Below are 19867 nucleotides of genomic sequence, written 5' to 3'. Positions count from 1 at the left end.
TTCTGGAAATCAGTCTGGAGGTTCCTCAGAAAATTGGACATTGAACTGCCTGAGGATCCAGCTATACCTCTCTTGGGCATATACCCAAAAGATGCCCCAACATATAAAAGAGACACGTGCTCCACTATGTTCATCGCAGCCTTATTTATAATAGCCAGAAACTGGAAAGAACCCAGGTGCCCTTCAACAGAGGAATGGATACAGAAAATGTGGTACATCTACACAATGGAATATTACTCAGCTATCAAAAACAACGAGTTTATGAAATTCGTAGGCAAATCGTTGGAACTGGAAAATATCATCCTGAGTGAGCTAACCCAATCACAGAAAGACATACATGGTATGCACTCATTGATAAGTGGCTATTAGCCCAAATGCTTAAATTACCCTAGATCCCTAGAACAAACGAAACTCAAGACGGATGATCAAAATGTGAATGCTTCACTCCTTCTTTAAATGAGGAAAAAGAATACCCTTGGCAGGGAAGGGAGAGGCAAAGATTAAAACAGAGACTGAAGGAACACCCATTCAGAGCCTGCCCCACATGTGGCCCATACATATACAGCCACCCAATTAGACAAGATGGATGAAGCAAAGAAGTGCAGACCGACAGGAGCCGGATGTAGATCGCTCCTGAGAGACACAGCCAGAATACAGCAAATATAGAGGCGAATGCCAGCAGCAAACCACTGAACTGAGAATAGGTCCCCTATTGAAGGAATCAGAGAAAGAACTGGAAGAGCTTGAAGGGGCTCGAGACCCCAAAAGTACAACAATGCCAAGCAACCAGAGCTTCCAGGGACTAAGCCACTACCTAAAGACTATACATGGACTGACCCTGGACTCTGACCTCATAGGTAGCAATGAATATCCTAGTAAGAGCACCAGTGGAAGGGGAAGCCCTGGGTCCTGCTAAGACTGAACCCCCAGTGAACTAGTCTATGGGGGGAGGGCGGCAATGGGGGGAGGGTTGGGAGGGGAACACCCATAAGGAAGGGGAGGGGGGAGGGGGATGTTTGCCCGGAAACCGGGAAAGGGAATAACACTCGAAATGTATATAAGAAATACTCAAGTTAATAAAAAAAAAAAGTTCATCTATCTTGATCAAGTGATCAAGTAGGCTTTATCCTAGGGATGGAGGGATGGTTCAATATATGGAAATCCTTTAGTGCAATCCACTATATAAACAAACATGAAGGAAAAAAACATGATCATCTCATTAGATGCTGAGAAAGCATTTGACAAAATTCAGTGCTGCTTCATGATAAAAGTCTTGAAGGGGCTCGAGACCCCTTATGAACAACAATGCCAAGCAACTAGAGCTTCCAGGGACTAAGCCACTACCTAAAGACTATACATGGACTGACCCTGGACTCTGACCTCATAGGTAGCAATGAATATGCTAGTAAGATCACCAGTGGAAGGGGAAGCCCTTGGTCCTGCTAAGACTGAACCCCCAGTGAATGCGATTGTTGGGGGGAGAGTGGCAATGGGAGGAGGGTGCGGAGGGGTACACCCATAAGGAAGGGGAGGGGGAGGGATTAGGGGGATGTTTGCCCAGAAACTGGGAAAGGGAATAACATTCGAAATGTAAATAAGAAATACTCAAGTTAATTAAAAAAATAAAAGTCTTGGAATGATAAGAAATTCAAGGCCCACACCTAAACCTAGTAAAAGCAATATACAGCAAACCAGTTGCTAAAATTAAAGTAAATAGAGAGAAATTTGAAGCAATCCTACTAAATCAGGGACTAGACAAGGCTGTCGGTTCTCTCCCTACCTATTCAATATAATACTCAAAGTCATAGCCAGAGCAATCAGACAACAAAAGGATGTCAAAGCAATACAAATTGGAAAGGAAGAAGTCAAAATATCACTATTTGCAGTTGATATTATAGTATACTTAAGAGACTCCAAAAATTCCACCAGAGAACTACTAAGTCCAATTTATAACTTCAGCAAAGTGGCTGGATATAAAATTAACTCAAACAAAGAAAGATATTAGGGAAATGGCACCCTTCACAGTAGTCACACATAATATAAAATACCTTGGTGTGACTCTAACCAAGCAAGTAGCTTTGTTAATTTCATGCCTAACCACTTACAGTGATTTTTCTTTGCATCTGTACTGGTTTTCTGCTTTCTCCTTTCAGTAAGGCCTCTTTGAAATCCTACTTTTTTTCTGTGAACTTGTAGAAATTCTAAATTTTCTACATATATACTGAGATAGTAGATGAATATATATTGTTTGAAATATAAAATATTATATGAGAATTAATATTAGTAAGCAAGATTTAAATAAACTGAAAGAGGTTCTGATGAGATGGAAAAATGGGTAAAGCGACTTCTTCACAAATTAAATCCTTAAGACCCACATGGTGGGAGGAAAAAAACAACTATTCTGACATGTATATTGAAGCATGTACACATGTCCTGAAATCATAATACATAAATAAATGTAATATAAAATCCTAAAAATTAAAATATAGTAACTTTTATTTGCCTCAGCTAGATGGCTGTCAAGGAAATTCTGGACTTCTTGGCAAACTGAACCAAAGAAACAAATGTAGTTTGTGAATTTATTGTTATTCTGACAATGGGTATAGAAACAAATTTATGTAACTGTGTTCCCAATGCTCTCAGAAGACATTAATAACACCAAGAAATTTTCTTATGCTAGCAAAGTCTTTTAAAATTCAATTAAATTCTGACACTAACTAGAGTTAGAAGAAACTCTAAGGAGATTACTTCTAGTTTTAGGTAACCTCTGAAAGTTCATGTTATAACCAATTCCTGAATAACAAGGTGACTAGAAATTAGAGGTTGCCATGACCTCCATTTCGACAGTTCTTGTTTGCTGGAGTGGGTCATAGAACTCTGGAAAGCATTTTATTTGCCATTCATTATTTATTATGAGATAACACTGAGGAGAAGTGAGATACAAGAGATGTACAGTGCATGGCATCGGGAAACAAATGGAAACCGTACATACTATCTCAGTGCATATGGTCATGTTCAGCACTTTGAAAACCCTTCACTTAATTTTTTTTATTATTTTAAATGAAATTTTCATTACATGAGCAAAGTTGGTCAGGATATTTCCCTTTGGCCACTCCTAATTAAGCTAGTCTTAGACTTCTTTCTCATTCCTGAAGGTTGAATAGTACTCAAATTTCTTAGCATGTAGTTAGAATTTTGTTTACCCAGACATCTAGTGTCTTAGTTACGGTTTTCTGCTGTGAACAGACACAATGACCAAGGCAACCTTTATAAGGACAATATTTAATTTGGGCTGACTAAGAGGCTCAGAGGTTCAGTCAATTAGCATCAAGGCAGGAGCACAGCATCGTCCAAGCAGGCTTGGTGCATGCAGAGATAAGAGTTCAACGTGTTCATCTGAAGGCTGCTAGCAGAATACTTGCTTCTAAGCAGCTAGGATGAGGGTTTTCAGTACTTCTTTGAAGTGGGAACAAAATATTCAAGGAAGGAATACAGGGACAAAAAGTGGAGTAGGGACTGAAGGAAAGGCTCTTCAGAGACTGCCCCTCATAGGAATCCATCCTATATACAGCCACCAAACCCAGTCACTATTGCTGATGCCAAGACCTGCTTGCTGGCAGGAGCCTGATATGGATGTTTCCTGAGAGGCTCTGCCAGAGCCTTACTAATACAAAAGAGGATGCTTCTAGCTAACCATCAGACTGAGAATGGGGACCCCAGTGGAGGAGTTAGAGAAAAGACTAAAGAAGCCAAAAAGTTTTGCAACCCCATAGGAAGAACAATAACAACCAACCAAACCCCATGGAACTCCTGGGGACTAAACCACCAACCAAAGAGTACACATGGAGGGACCTATGGCTCTAGCCATATATGTAGCAGAGGATGGCATTGTCTGGTATCAATAGGAGGAGAAGCCCTTGGTCTGCGAAGGCTTAATGCCCCAGTGTAGGTGAATGCCAGGTTGTTGAGGAGTTGGTGGGTTCTGGAGTGAGAGCATCTTCAAAGAAGGAGAGGGAGGGAGGGGAGTTATGGGAGTGGGGGGAAAGGGGATAACACTTAAAATGTAAATGCCCGAAGTATCCAATAAAAAATGAGCATAAAAGTTTCAAATGCAGTTTCCTCTTGGGCCAGGGATGTGGGCAATACAGAGGTGAATGCTAGCAGCAAGCCACTGAACTGAGAACGGGACCCCAGTTGGAGGAACTAGAGAAAAGACTGAAAGATCTGAAGGGGCTTGCAACCCCATAAGAACAACAATGCCCAACAACCAGAGCTTCCAAGGACTAAATCACTACCCAAAGACTATACATGGACTGACCTAGGGCTCCAACTGCATATGTAGCAAAGGATGGCCTTGCTGGGCACCAGTGGAAGGAGAAGCCCTTGGTCCTGCCAAGGTTGGACCCCAGGTGTAGGGGATTGTTGGGGGTGGGGCAGGAAGCAGTAAAGGGGGGTGGATGGGGACAGAAACAACCTTATAGAAGGGGAGGGGGAGGATTTAGGGGGCTTATGGACAGGAAACCTGGAAAGGGAATAAAATTTGAAATGTAAGGGAGGGGGAGGGGCTAGGGGGATGTTGGCCTGGAAACCAGGAAAGGGAATAACATTTGAAATGTAAATAAGAAATACCGAATTTAATAAAGATGGAAAAAATACCCAATTAAAGAAAAGAGAGAAAAAAATTTCAAATGCTTCTAGTAACTCTCAAATTATATAATTGCATGTTTTCACTATTAAATGTACTCAGCCAAGAAAATAAATGTACTTAATCATTATAATTAAGATTTATATAGTTAATTCCAATTAAAATCTATAAACGTTATTTACCTAATTTTTCTTTTAATATTCTACTGCTAGTAGGCCTGGGTTTAGGCAAGTCATAGAGAATTTGCCTAACATGTATAGGACCTTGTGTTCAATTTCCAGAAGGACAAACACAAACAATTATAATTAGTTAGCTTATGTTATTGGTTACTCTGACAAATATTTCTTTTTTTTAATTTTTTATCTTTATTAACTTGAGTATTTCTTATTTACATTTCAATTGTTATTCCCCTTCAGGTTTCCGGGCCAACATCCCCCTAGCCCCTTCCCCTCCCCTTCTATGTGGGTGTTCCACTCCCATCCTCCCCCCATTACCACTCTCCCCCCAACAATCATGTTCACTAGGTCTTGGCAGGACCAAGGGCTTCCCCTTCCACTGGTTTGAAAAATATTTCTTAAGAATCAGAATAATAAATTATATTTTACCCTTGCTTTGTTACTAGGTATTAAGTTTCGTTTTAATTATTCATTGTAACAAGCAACATTACATGTGTTTATTCATTTTGGCCTATGTATTGGATAAATTTATTGGAATAAGATAGAGTTAAAATAATGAATTTGGATAATTACTGTTAAAATTTTTTTGTAATACTGACATTAAAGACACTCATGAACTGTCATTATGGGTTAGAAAGTGCTAGGCTCACTACTCTTTTGCCAGGTTTTAAATATTTCTCTTTATCTATACTTAGTAGAAAACTTGTCATAGTCTGTAGTTTCTATTAATAAAATCCTGAAATGTTATTAACATAAAATTTATGTAGGTTTTTAGTGTGAATTTTGTATTGTGCAATGTTCTTGTTTTCGTTTGCCTATTTGTTTATTTAAGTTTTGCACACTGTTTATAAATATTTATAGATAACACAGTTTTGGTTCTCTTTCATCTTTAGATGTTAAAAAAGCCAACACTCACAGTGACACACCTACTCCAACAAGGCCACACCTCCTCCAATAGCACCACACCTTCTAATAGTGCCACTCCCTGACTCAAGCATACACAAACCATCACATGTAGTTTCTATTCTAAGTATCCAAGTTGAGTTCTCAGTAACGCTGAATGTGGCAGTGTACACCCTTAATTCCAGCATTTGGAAGGTAGAGGTAGGCCGATCTCTGAGAGTTCAAGACTAGTCTAGTCTACTTTGGCATCTCCAGGCCAGCCAGATGCATAGTCAAAACTTGTTTCCAAATGAACAAACAAACAAACAAACAAAATTAATTTCTAGCTATTAATCACTCAGTAGCATATGAAAGATGCTTACCACTTTAAGAATCCTAGTACATTAGGAGTTAGAAGCCAGAAAATGAGGACAAACTACAAATATGTGCTTCTAATTTTAATCATGCAATTGAAATGGAAAAAAGTCTCATTGTCTCAAAGTATTTCTCTATAAGATACTGGTATGTTATCTCTCATAAGCATGTTCAGAAACACAGATGAATACATTTGTAGTTATCCACAACTTGGGAGACTGAGCTAGACATAAAGGAGTCTCTGTGGGACAGGTGACATAACAAACCAAAACGCTCTGGGATTCTGTTGGAAAAACTGCAGGCAGAGATAGGAGGAGAGATAAAAAGTCATGCCCACCTACAGGAACCATGTTTGTGCTATATGGGGTGTTTCAGAGACTGGGCTGCTTCTGTGTTCATGTAAGGGTTCATTCATTCTCTATCCTCAAAATGGATAAAAACTGCTTTGAACATGACCTCTCAAGACAAGAAAAACTCCGAGTCACTGTTTTATGCAATATAAAGCAACTAAGGGCAAGGCTCATCCTGGTCTCAACAGATACTTATTAAAACCACTAGGAAGAAGAATAGATTAATACCAGTACCAGTGGTTTAAAGTACATTTTCTGGACAGTGAAATGCGTTTCAGACTTACATAAAAAGAACTGTTTAAGAGATGTGAGGTATGCATAATTAAATATTTCTGGTTTAGGTGTGGTCTCTTTAATCATTGTCTCATGTTTCTGAAGTGTTCTAAAAAGGTGCTATTGTTTAAGTTAATAAAACAGAATAGTCATTATTCTTGCTGTAAGATGCAGCCTTGACCATAAATAATTGTCCTTGTTTGTAGGTGGTCTGCATTGGAGACATTGTTGTTCCTGAAATCCAGCTTGACTTTAGGTTTAGAAAAGTGACCTATTACTTTGAGTTCATCTTTCAATCGGGAAGGCAGGTTAGATAGACACTCCTTGAGATATTAACATGCATATGTGTAGAGATGAACAGATGAACCAATGCAAGGGCACAGACACAGAATTAACACAGAGATGCCAGCCTTTATTTTCTGTATTTTGTATTTCATGCCCAAATGAGAAGTCAGTATTCCCTAAAGGCACATTCTAAGTGCCAGTTTTAATTTATGATTGGAAGGGCAACAATGAATTAAACACCATCCGTTTTTTAGTACTTCTATTCACTTCTCTCAGAAATGCTATTGAAAATATTTTTTATGTACTTAAAGACGGTTATCGTGCAAACAGTAAAGATTTATTTCGGATTTGCTTTACCTTAGTACCTGAGTATAGATATGATTGGTCAGGAAGGAAAGGAATACTTGTTTAAAAACTGAGCAGTGATTCAGGATGCATTGAAGGTTTAATAAAGCTAAATAAAGCAGAAAAAAATAAAATGAAGCAAAGCTCTGTTATTAGAATTTTATAGTTGTTCCATATATTCTTTTAAAGACTCTGTCTCTTGAGTACTGAGGACTCTCAAGTTCACAGAATGTTATAGGATTCGGGGTATTGTTAGCATTCCTAACGAAAAAGACATTAAAGAAAGAACAAATAGCCAGAAAAGGACCAGTTTCACTCAGAAATAGAGGTTGATATTTGCTTTGTGAATTGAATACAGTGAAATGGATTAGCCTGGGTCACAACCCTAGTGTTGCTTTTCAAATCAATTGTACATTTCTTAATGCAGCCTGCTTCTCCATGCGGGAAGCTCAAGACAAGTAGATTTCTATCTTTGATGTGCTTATTAAGCTCGATAAGCAGTCTAATGCAAACAATGGATATTTAATTGCCATATTATCACTTGACTAAATTTTAATTAAATGCTCATTTAAAGCACCTCAAATGTTATCATTCATGTTAATGTGAATTTGATTCTTTATAAATCTACTTAAACTTTCTGCTCTCCTATTTGACAATGAAACATGGATAGTTTAAGATTTAGCATAGAAGCACATTTTCCATTACATTATAAGACATTTTATACACTGATAATATTCACCACAGTATCATTTTAACATTTATATAATACATGAAATTCTGTTGCATTATATAATCTATTACATGTATATTGGACATACTTAAGCTATATTAAATGGGGTTCATGTATTCTCATATTTTCCAACTTCATTTACACTATATGATTCTTTCTGTAATTCCTTACTTTGAGGCTACAGTGTTCATTCTAATTTATTTGTTATTCACTCATTCCATCTTCGGTACCTTTTAAGAGCAAGGGGTCATGTTTAATGTTATGCAGGGTATAGAAGTAGACAGGTCCCACTTTCCAAGTTCCTTATAGCATTTGATTTAGTAGGGGAAGTAGGGTGAGAATTAGAACAAAAATATACTCAATTAGTGAAATTAAAATTTTGAAAATGATATATGAAGTTATAGCTATGTCACAAAATCAAACACACACTCTGTACAATTTAATGTGTTTACATTCACAAAGAAATACTCATGTGTGTACATATATACATAGGTATTATACATATATTATTGTTTTTATGTTCTATTTGTTTTGTGGTAAGATCATTTCAAAGGAGATATAAATTCTTAACATGTTTTGTGGTCCAACAAATGTTCAAGTTTTATTCATCTGAATAATTTGAACTTTATCACACTGAAAAATTCTCCATATCAATAAGCTCTCCCAATTCAAAATAATTGCTATTCTCACCTCTTTTTTGAGTTTTATTTAATATGTCTCCGATGAGTGGGATCCCTGCTATTTTTCATTATTTCACTAAGCCTGCAATTATTGTGTCTCTGTGATTGGTTTATTATTTAGCATAATACCAACCTCCTAATGTTCATCCATATGGTATTATGTATTAACATTACTTTTATGAGATTTTTTATTAGATTTTATTTAGGTTTATTTATATTTTTTACATGTGGGGGTATTTTATCTGTAGATATGCCTGTAAACCTGTTACATACCTGGTGCCTATGGAGCCCAGAAAAGGACAACAGGAATTAGAAATGGTTATGTATCATCTTTTGGATGCTAGGATAAGAAGTGTTCTTAAACACTGAGCCATTGCTCTAGCAACATTTATACCGTTCTGTGTATATGTCATTTCCTTACAAAGACTGAGTAGTACTCAATTTGCTTTACTTAGTTTCCATTGCTGTGAGAAAGTACCCAAGAAAATAACTTGGGGAAGAAAGGATTTATTTTATTTTAGCTAATAGTATCAGAAGTTTCATTTCATGCATGGCTGACTTGGCTGCTTTTGTGCCCATGGCAAGCAAAAATAGTTACAGTGAGAAGTTTGTGTCACTACTGACCTGTTAATATCATGACAAAGTGGGACACTAAAAGAGAGTAAAAGAAAAAATCAATTATGATACACACACATCAAATGCTAATCACCAGTGACTTAGTTCATCAAAATAGATGTAACCTTTCCTCTTACTATTCAACAGTACCAGCACTTTATGATTTCATGAAATGGAATAATAAACAGATTAAATAAGAGCCTTTGTTCAATGATCTGTTAGTGGTTTGTTGCTCAAGAGACCAAGAATTCAACAGTTGTCATGTTTTACATATAGTTTGTATTCACAAGGTAACACTGTTCTGTGCATATGTCATGTTTTCTTATCTAACCTCCCATAGGTTGATTCTATGTGTTGACTGTTAGGAATAAAGCTGAAATGAGCATGACATTCATTGGCAATATTGCTTATTTTAAATTGTGCTTATGTGTATCTGTTATGTATTGGGGGGCATGAGCACTTTCAAATGTGTGAATGTGGGTGCATTTTGCCATGGTGCACATTTCAAGGCCGAAAGACAATCAGTGGTGTCAGTCTTAGTGTTCCTCTTGGTGTGTGTGTGTGTGTGTGTGTGTGTGTGTGTGTGTGTGTGTGTGTGTGTGTGATCAGGATCTCTTTTTTGATGTTTGCCTTTGTACATGCCAGGTCAATTGAGCCATGAGTTTCCAAGAATTTTGTATCTTTTTCCTATCTCATCATAGGAGTACTGTGATTACAGATGCTTGATACTGAAACCAACATTTAAAAAAGTCCTATTACTGAAATTATAATATAATTGCATTAGTTCTTCCTTTCCTTTCCTCCATCTAAACTTTTCCATGTACAATTTCTTCTCTTTCTAAAATTTGTGGCCTCAAGTAATAATATGCAGACCTCAGCTTGTACATACATATGCATGTTTTCAGGGCTAACCATTTGGTATCATGTAATCATTTCAGTGTGCTATATCCTGTAGAGGATGGTTTCTCTAGCTCTCATCATTCCTTAGTTCCCTGTAGCTCTTTATGTAAGATTGAGCCTTTCTTTCATTCATGTTAGCTTGTCTATTTTGCTGTCCTTTTTTCAGATGAGCTTCAATTAATCATGTTGGGGAGTATAGTGGTTCTAATAAGAATGTGTCCCAAAGGCTCAAATAAAAGAATGCTTAGTCATCAGTGAGTGACACTAATTGAGCAGGATCAGGAAGTGTGGCCTTATTGAAGTAGGTATGGCATTATTAGAAGCGTATTACTTGGGGTGAACTTTGGGGTTTCAAAATCCCAAGCCAGGCTCAATGGTGGTTTTCTCTGTTGTGGAACCAGAGGCTAAACTCTCAGGTACTTCTGCAGCAACATGTTTTCCTGAGTGCTGCTTTGCTCCATCATGATTCAATTAACTAAACCTCCAAAACGGAAAGCCACAATTAATGCTGTCTTTTATAAGAGTTGTTACAGTCATGGTGTTTCTTTTCAGCAATAAAAACCTAAGTAATAGTTTATGAGTGTAGTTTATGGTATTACTAGGAGTCACAGCGTTACAGTAAACACCCAGATTCTCTGGTCCTTACAATCTTTCTTGCACCTCTTCCACAATGATTCCTGAACCTTTGTCTGTAGGAGTTGTATTGTAGATGAATTATCCACTAGAATGGGGCTTGAAAAACTGCGTTTTTATTGGCTATGGTTTGTTATCATGGTCTTCATGTATTGAAAAAAGAAGTTTTCTTTTTTTCTTTTTAATTTAAATTTATTTTTTTACTTATTGACTTAACATCCAACTCACGTTCACTGCCCCCTCCCGATTACCCCTCTTTCAATCTTTCCCCCATTTTCCCTCCCCTCTGCATCCCTTGGGTATCCCTACCCACCCTTTTACTTCAATTCAGTTTGAGGATAGGCACTTCCTCTCTCAGTGAGGCCAGACAGGGCAGCTCAGCTAGTAGAACATATCCCATAGATAGGCTACAGCTTTTGGGAAAGTCCCTGTTACAGTTGTTCTGAACCCTCACGAAGGCCAAGCTGCAGATCTGTAACATATGTGAAGGGAGTCCTAGGTCCATCCTTGTATGTTCTTTGTTTGGTAATTGTGATACCAAGAGCCCCAAGGGTCCAAGTGAGTTTAATTTCTTTGTCTTCCTGTGGAGTTCCTATCCCCTTTGGGGCCCACAATCCTTCCTCCTATTCTTTGATAAGAGTGCCCAAGCTCTATCCACTGTTTGTTCATAGGCATCATATCTACGTATGACTGCTGGTTATCTCTTGTCTATGGAAACTTGCATGGTGCCCTTGGTTACAGTGAAAGCTAGTCCCCAGAGAGGAGGCTTTCTGGAGAGATCCATTTCAGTAGCCTCTATGATCTATGTCTGAAGTGTACAGTTTCTTTCAGAACAGTGACTTACATCCTCCCTCTGAGACACAACCAAGATCAACAGCATACCTATAATGTTTGGAGACTCTCTTGGAGAACCCTGACCAACAACTCAAAACAGAGCTTGTCATGCTTGCCTCAATTATATGTGCAATTTAAATATTTGTTCCTGGATCCCATGCTTGTGTGGCAAGCATTTTATACACTAAATTTTCGTTATAGTTTCTCATTTTGTTTCTTTAGACATGATCTCATGAATCCAGGTTGGTATTAAGGTTGGTATACAGATGAGGAAACCTTGAACATATTGTCATTTTTCCTTCCAAGTGCTAAGATTACAGTCCTGTACCATATATCTGAAAATGCATTATGTAGGAAATGGTATAGCAATTTTTTAGTTTGATAAACATCAATATATTTTAATTTCTTTCAAATTTTCATTGACATATTATTATAATGCACATACATGGGAAACAATGAGACAGCTGAACATATGGGCATAGTATGAACTGACAACATAAATATAGTCTCTTTCGTTCTTTCTTTCTTTCTTTCTGTCTGTCTGTCTGTCTGTCTGTCTGTCTCTTTCTTTAAAGTTATAATATTTTAACACTTTTGTCATACTTCTTCATAAAATATGTGAGTGTATGTGTGTCATTTGGAATTATAGTTATCCCACGCCTATACTAGAAGATCAGCTTTTGTTTGTATTATAATTTTATATACATATTCATACCTTCTTTTATTCCACCTGCTAAACTTTCCAACCTATAGCAATCAACAATATGCACTTTGATACTTTTAAAACAACTCACATATGACAGAAACCATGTTTATTTGTGCCTGGCTTGTGACAACTAATATTCAGTCTAAATTTCTAAACAATCTACTTCTTTCTAGTCATCTGAACATTCATTTCATGTGAATCTCGTGTTCTTTTGAATATAACAACTTTGTAATGTTTTGAAACCCAGTACAATAATATCCTATTTTATTTTTAAGATGAGTTGCCTATTAAAAAGTTTTTGTCATTTTGTATTAATACTAAATGTGTTCTCATTATTTGAACAATACTACTTGCATTTAAATAGTGATTTTTAAGACTTTGTGCAAGAGATATATGTAAATAATTTTGATTGCATAAATTTATGAACATGGGTTTATTTTTATATGGTGTTTCCTCCTAATATTATAATCATTTCTGTTCTATAATTTTCTTTCATTGTTACTTCTTTTTCTTATTTTTATTAGTTCTTTAATAATTTTGTAAAATGTGTTTTGAAAATATATACCTACATATATATCTATACTCCTTCTAGATCTGTCCCTCCTCTCCACCCACCCATCTCCAGGTCCTCCTTTTTATTTCATTTTTGGTGAAATCCACAAAGTTTAGTCAGTAATAATCATACATACCTGTGTGTATGGTCTTCACTGAAGGGTGGTATATCTTCCAGGAACTGCACATGAAAGAAAACTGACTGATTCCCTCTCAGTAATGATCAACTACCAATAGGTCATTAGCTAGGGGTGCAGGACAAAAGGGGTCAGAAAGATTTTGAGGAATGAATGGTTTCAGAATAAAAGGCAATGGCATTTTTCAGACATAGGTGAACAGTTGAATATATGAATTCATAGCACTTAAAGTAGCATGCACAGACCTCCACAGGCTCAGAATAGACAAAATCCCAGCATGGAGAGGGAAAGAGGGCATGAAAGTCAGTTCTGCAATTTTCATTGCAGAGATATTTCAATGCTTTGCCATATTTATTCTTAATTATTTCAAATTTTGTAGCTATTTTACATAAATTACTTTTCCCATTCCCAATTTAGAGAGATCACTATTGGTATATACTCATACTACAGTTTTTTATGTTTGTTTAGTATCCTAAAACAATCTTTGATTCACTAATTATCTTTATTTCTTCTTTGGTTGCTTCTGGGGATATGTATACATAATCTTGTCACCTACAAAGAGTCATAGGTTAAAATTTTTCTTTAATTTGAGTGGCCTACATTACTATTATTTGCCTTATTATTCTGCCCTGGACTTGAGCAATACTTTGACTAAAATTGGCTATATTTTGTATTTCATTTTATTGATATGATTAATATTTTTATTGATTTCTACATTAAACTATTCTAACATCCCTGGAATAAATACCACTTAGTGATGATAAATAATATGCTTCTAATGTTTTAATGAAGATTTTCCACATTTATTCCTCAATGAAGCTTGTCTGTAAGTTTCTGATTTGTTCTATTATTGTTATCTAATTTTAGTATCAGGGAAATAGTAGCCTTATATAATCTTTCTGAGAGATTTTCTTTCTCCCTGGTTATGAAAAACCTTAATTTGAGTTGTTCATTCTATCAATTACTTTTTTATTTCTGTAGCTAAATCTCTGACTTAACTTAAAGTCAGTAATGATTTCCCTTAGCTAATGGGTTTAGTGGAGTTAGCCTATGGTTGTTTAGATAAATGTAACTGGGTAGAGCACCCTAGTGGCAGAAACATGTGATGAAAATGTCAACAACATGATTGCCAAAAGAAGCCTCGTACAGTGACAGCACCAGTTAAAATGCCAGCAAAAATGGGGAAAATTTTACATCAAACCCAACCTTAGTATGAAAAGGTACAAGCAATCCGTGATGCTGAAAGAGGGAGATTCAATTTTCCCCAATTGTTATAGACAATACTGCTATTAAATTTGAAGTATCAGTCTTAAACAAATGTACATTTTTACACACAAGTAACATTAAATAGACTCAGTAGAAATAACAGAAGAGGCAATGAAGTAAAAGGGAGTGAAAGAGGACATGAAAGGAGGTATATTAGGGAGAGGAAGGGGTGGAAATGAAATACACAGTACTCATGCATGCGATTCTCAAAAAATTAAAGAAAAATTGCCTAAAACTGAAAGAAAAATAAACCCTGAATCCAAAGCCTTGTTTGTATTGGTAGTATATGATATAAGCATAGATGCCTTCCAACATTTCTTCTTAGGAAAACTGCTTATCTAGAATCCCCCGTAGAAATAGAAAAGGAAAGTTAAATACATGTAAGATAGAATAGCACAGACTGTGCACTTTGCATTATCATTCCAGTGAATAGAATATTAAGGGACATTAAGACAAAAAGTCCAATGTTTTAGTTAGAATTTTACTGCTGTGAACAGACACTATGATGAAGGCAACTCTGATAAAGACAACACTTAATTGGGGCTGGCTTACAGGTTCTGAGGTTCTGTTCATTATCTTTAATGCAGGGAACATGGCAGCATCCAGACATACATATTGCTAGAGGAGCTGAGGCAAATGCCCTCAAAGCATTTTTCCCAATGATCCAGTGAAAAGTGTTTTCTTCTTTTCAAGAGCAATATTTTTAATGATCATATGTTACATAAAATTTTCTTCTGAATCAAAACTTGTATTGCTATGAACAGCCACCATGACCAAGGCAACGCTTATAAGGACAACATTTAGTTGGGGCTGGCTTACTGGTTCAGAGGTTCAGTCCATTATCATCAAGGTCAGAGCACGTCAACACCCAGTCATGTTGCATGAGGAGCTGAGAGTTCAACATCTTGTTCCAGAGGCAAATAGGAGAACACTGGCTTCCAGGGAGCTAGGATGAGGGTCTTAAAGACCATGCCCACAGTGACACACTTCCTCTAACAAGGATACACCTTATTTAACAAGGCTACACCTCCAAATAGTGCCATTCCCTGGGCCAAGCATATGCAAACCACCACCACATACAAATAACCCCCCAAAAGACTGAACCCTATGTTTAGCATTGAGAATACTCAATGATGAGCTTTAAGTAGCCTCAGTTTTGCAGTCTTGGTATTTTTGGTTTAAATAGTTACTCTCTTGATTCACTTATTATCTATAGTCTGTTTTTCTAGATTTTCCATATTTCTTGGATCACCATTATTCCTGGACCTATACTGAAGAATATTTCTCACCTTTTGTGCTTCATTCATCTGACATTCAGGCAGCCCTTGAAGAAAACACAGCCCTGCTACAAATTAACAGAATTCTACCATAAATACATGTCACTGGAAGACTTTTTGGCACTTTAACCCTTGTATTTTTTTTTTTTTTGGTTCTTTTTTTTCGGAGCTGGGGACCGAACCCAGGGCCTTGCGCTTCCTAGGTAAGCGCTCTACCACTGAGCTAAATCCCCAGCCCCTAACCCTTGTATTTTTAATACCTACGAAACCAACAGCATCAGGATAATAGCAAGGTCAATTCCTTGTAAGTGAACATCCAGAGACCATAGCTGCAACTGTTTATTATTATCTTGGTAGCTAAGATCTGATAAATAGTTCCCTATGTGGGCATTTTAAAATTAAGGGATAAGAACTAAGATACTCAACAGTGGTATCCTGCCTACAAGATACAATTGTGGCACAAACTTTGTGTGAGTAACCAACTAATACATGATGTGACTCAAGACCCATTCCGTGAAGTGGAACTCATACCCAAAGATACGTGCTTAACCAAGTACCTGAGAATAGATAATCCTGGAAATTAGTGTAAAGTCAAGTTCTACTGTTCTTTAAAAAATAGCAAAAATGATTCCTAATGACATTTTCCCATATTCATACATCAGTGCCTTGCTCAGTCAGCATCAGAGAAACCTTATCCTGCAGCAGATAAGGACAAATACATGGGCAGACAATGTGCAAAGTGAGTAACCTTGAAACACTTGTCCCTGTGTGTGATACCTCTAACAAATCCTTCCTCTCAAGGCTCAGGGAAGGAACCCTTTGGAAGAGGATTCAGGAAGAGTGTAAGAGCTAGAGGAGATGGAGGAAACCAAGAAAACGAGGCCTTCTAAACCAACATTATGATTGCACATATGAACTCAGAGATGGAAACAGCATGCACAGGACCTTCAGGGGTCTGTACCAGATAGAACCACATAGCTGAAGGGAAAAGTGGACACATGGCCCAAGCCTAACTGAGAAGCTATCTCCAAATTATGACTATTCTCAAAGGAAAATTTATTTCCCCAATGGAGTCTCACTGGTAAAACAAACTACTCATCAAGGTAGGATTCATGCTCAGCACTAGATGAACAACAGAAAATGAACTCATAGGCATCACTGGAGGTTCCTTGTCTCATAATGCTGTGTCAGGACTTTTTTTTTCTTACATTTTATATTATTTCTTACTTTTACTTTATTTCTCGTATTTGCACATTTTTCTCTCTTTGTACCCCACAGGTCCTTCACATACATACAATGGATTAATTATAGCTCAGTGTTTTCATGGAATGCCTAAATATGCAAATGAGTGGGTTTCTGCATCTGTGTCTGTTTCATGTGCCTTTTGGGGGACTCTTTTATGTTTGTTGTTTTTCTCTCCTGCAATGTATTAGTTTTTGTTTTATTTTATTATATTATACTTTGTATATTTTAGTATTGTAACTTAAAACAGGTAGTATTTTAAGGAGAGACAGAAAAGGGGTGGATCTAGATGGGAGGGCACTTGGAGAAGAACTGAAAGTAGTAGATGGAGAAACTGTAATCAAGATATATCATGTGAGAAGAAAATGCTATTTTCAATAAAAAGGAAAAGTAGTAACAGAAGACAAACTGAACATTGTGTTAATGAATTTCTAATAGGCTTTAATACCCAACAAACAATTTACAGAAGACACAAATAAGAACATTGTGTAAATTGAAACGATTCCGCTTTATGTAGGAGTTATTAGTTCTCCTCTTCCATTCCCCCTGCAATGTATGCTTTACCCTTGCAAAAATTTATAATGAAGATGGAAGTTCTCTTAGCTTACATATTTGTTCAATACAAAGTAAAGACTTATGGTGCTGACCTGGTGACTGTATTGAAAATGTAACTTTTATTAGCCAGATGTAATTGTTATCACCGAACCTTCATGCTGAATAAGTGCAACCTTTCTAGCCCTTTTCTAAACTCTGACTGGCTAGTACAACTTAGCTGTCCCGGTTCAAAACTCCTCTCCAAGCTGAGTGATTTCATCTGGCTTCTCTCAGCTTCTCACTGAGTTGCTTTGCATAGCCTGAAACTAACTCTGTGAATTTGTTCTAATCTTCTGTTTTCTTCTTATACTCCAGTTTCAACTACCTCTGCACAAACTCACAAAGGAACCCAACTCTACTGCACTGTACTCATTCAACTGAACTGTACTTAACCCACCTTCACTCAGCTGAACTGACTTGAACATCCTGGCATTTTCTTAATTCAACTGAACTACTCTCACTAAATTGCCCTCCACTCCTGACTCAGTCTTCACTGGCCTTAAGTCCTCTCTTTCCTGTGCTGTTCTCTTAAGAAGCCACTTTCCTGGTTGTTCTTGTGAGAGTTTGGTGTATTCTATCTCTGACTTATTGTGTCAAATCTTTCTCTGATTAGACGTCCCTTTCAAGTATGGTTGCTTCTTTCTACAAACTAACTTTTCCTTCATTATTTGAGATTTAAAAGTGTATACTAAGGCCATGTTGTGGGGTGTCGGGCAATGAGAGGTACCCTGATTTCTGGTCGAGACAGGTTAAATCCCCAGGCAATCCTAAAAGGGATGGCAGGCATTCCCAGCCTCCCCACGCCATGTCTGTATTGCAGCCAGAGGGATTCATCCCAGCTGGATCACATAGACCTAGAAGGTCTTTGGATGTGATGTTGGATGTGATCCCTTGCCAGAGCAGCCAACTTGCAGGACTAAAATTCCTCCACACTGTATGAACTGTGGATCTGGATCCAATAACAGATATTGAAGTCTAGAAGAAATTACTTGGGCCTGAGCCAGGCTGGCTAGTATTGACTAATTACATTGCTATCATCAGGAGTGATGAGATATACAATGACTATTGCATCTTATCATGTATCTTAGCTGCTGGATTAAGGAACCCAGAAGGCTTAGAAAAAGTATCCATGAATTACATGATTTCTGGATGGGGTAGTGTTTTCATTCATTCCATGGTATCTAAAAATCACTCTTGAGGAAAGAACTGAGTGATAAATATTTCTGTAGTATGTTGGATCTTGGTAACATTTCTGTTTCTTTCTTTTTTCTTCCTTCCATCCTTTCCTTCCTTCCTTCCTTCCATCCTTCCTTCCTTCCTTCCTTCCTTCCTTCCTTCCTTTCTTTCTTTCTTTCTTTTTCTATCCTAGACAAACAGGCACTTATTAGGAATGTAGGACAGTCTTCCTTCAGATATTTTGTTCAGGGTTTGTAAAAATATGTTGTTACATAATTTTAACCTCTAAAGGCTTTGTTGATTTTTTTCTTTTAAAGATTTTATGTGCTCCTCCAGCCGAGCAAGATGCGCAAAGGAAAGAAGGCTAAGGGGAAGAAGGTGGCCCCGGTCCCCGCCGTGGTTAAGAAACAGGAGGCCAAAATGGTGGTCAATCCTTTGTTTGAGAAAAGGCCTAAGAACTTCGGCACTGGGCAGGACATCCAGCCCAAAAGAGAGCTCACACGCTTCGTCAAATGGCCCCGCTACATCAGGCTGCAGCGGCAAAGAGCCATCCTCTATAAGCGGCTCAAAGTACCTCCTGCCATCAACCAGTTCACCCAGGCCCTGGACAGGCAAACAGTGACTCAGCTGCTTAAGCTCGCCCACAAGTACAGGCCAGAGACAAAGCAAGAGAAGAAGCAAAGGCTGCTGGCCCGCGCTGAGAAGAAAGCTGCTGGCAAAGGGGACGTCCCAACTAAGAGACCACCTGTCCTCCGAGCAGGGGTCAATGCAGTCACCACCTTGGTGGAGAGCAAGAAGGCTCAGCTGGTGGTGATTGCCCATGATGTAGACCCTATTGAGCTGGTGGTTTTCCCGTTTGCCCTTTGTCGAAAGTTGGGGGTGTCCTATTGCATCATCAAGGGAAAGGCCAGTCTGGGGCGCCTGGTCCACAGGAAGACGTGCACCACTGTTGTCTTCACACAGGTTAACTCGGAGGACAAGGGTGCTCTGGCTAAGCTGGTGGAAGCTATTAGGACCAATTATAATGACAGATATGACGAGATCTGCCGCCACTGGGGAGGCAACGTCCTGGATCCTAAGTCTGTGGCTCGCATTGCCAAGCTGGAAAAGGCAAAGGCTAAAGAACACACCACTAAACTGGGTTAAATGTACACTTAAGTTTTCTGTACATAAATATAATTACAAAATTAAAAA

General features: G+C 37.7%; 1 pseudogene; it reads left to right on the top strand.

Annotated features, from left to right (window-relative positions):
- Nucleotides 1-19012: 19012 nt before the first annotated feature.
- LOC147998281 (large ribosomal subunit protein eL8 pseudogene) lies at nt 19013-19819 on the top strand (annotated as a pseudogene).
- Nucleotides 19820-19867: the final 48 nt, after the last annotated feature.

The sequence above is a fragment of the Rattus norvegicus genome, chromosome X, assembly GCF_021556685.1.
Source record: "Rattus norvegicus strain SHRSP/BbbUtx chromosome X, alternate assembly SHRSP_T2T, whole genome shotgun sequence".
NCBI lineage: Eukaryota > Metazoa > Chordata > Mammalia > Rodentia > Muridae > Rattus > Rattus norvegicus.
The sequence above is the reverse complement of the archived record's forward strand: the minus strand, read 5'-3'. Positions and strand labels throughout refer to the sequence as shown.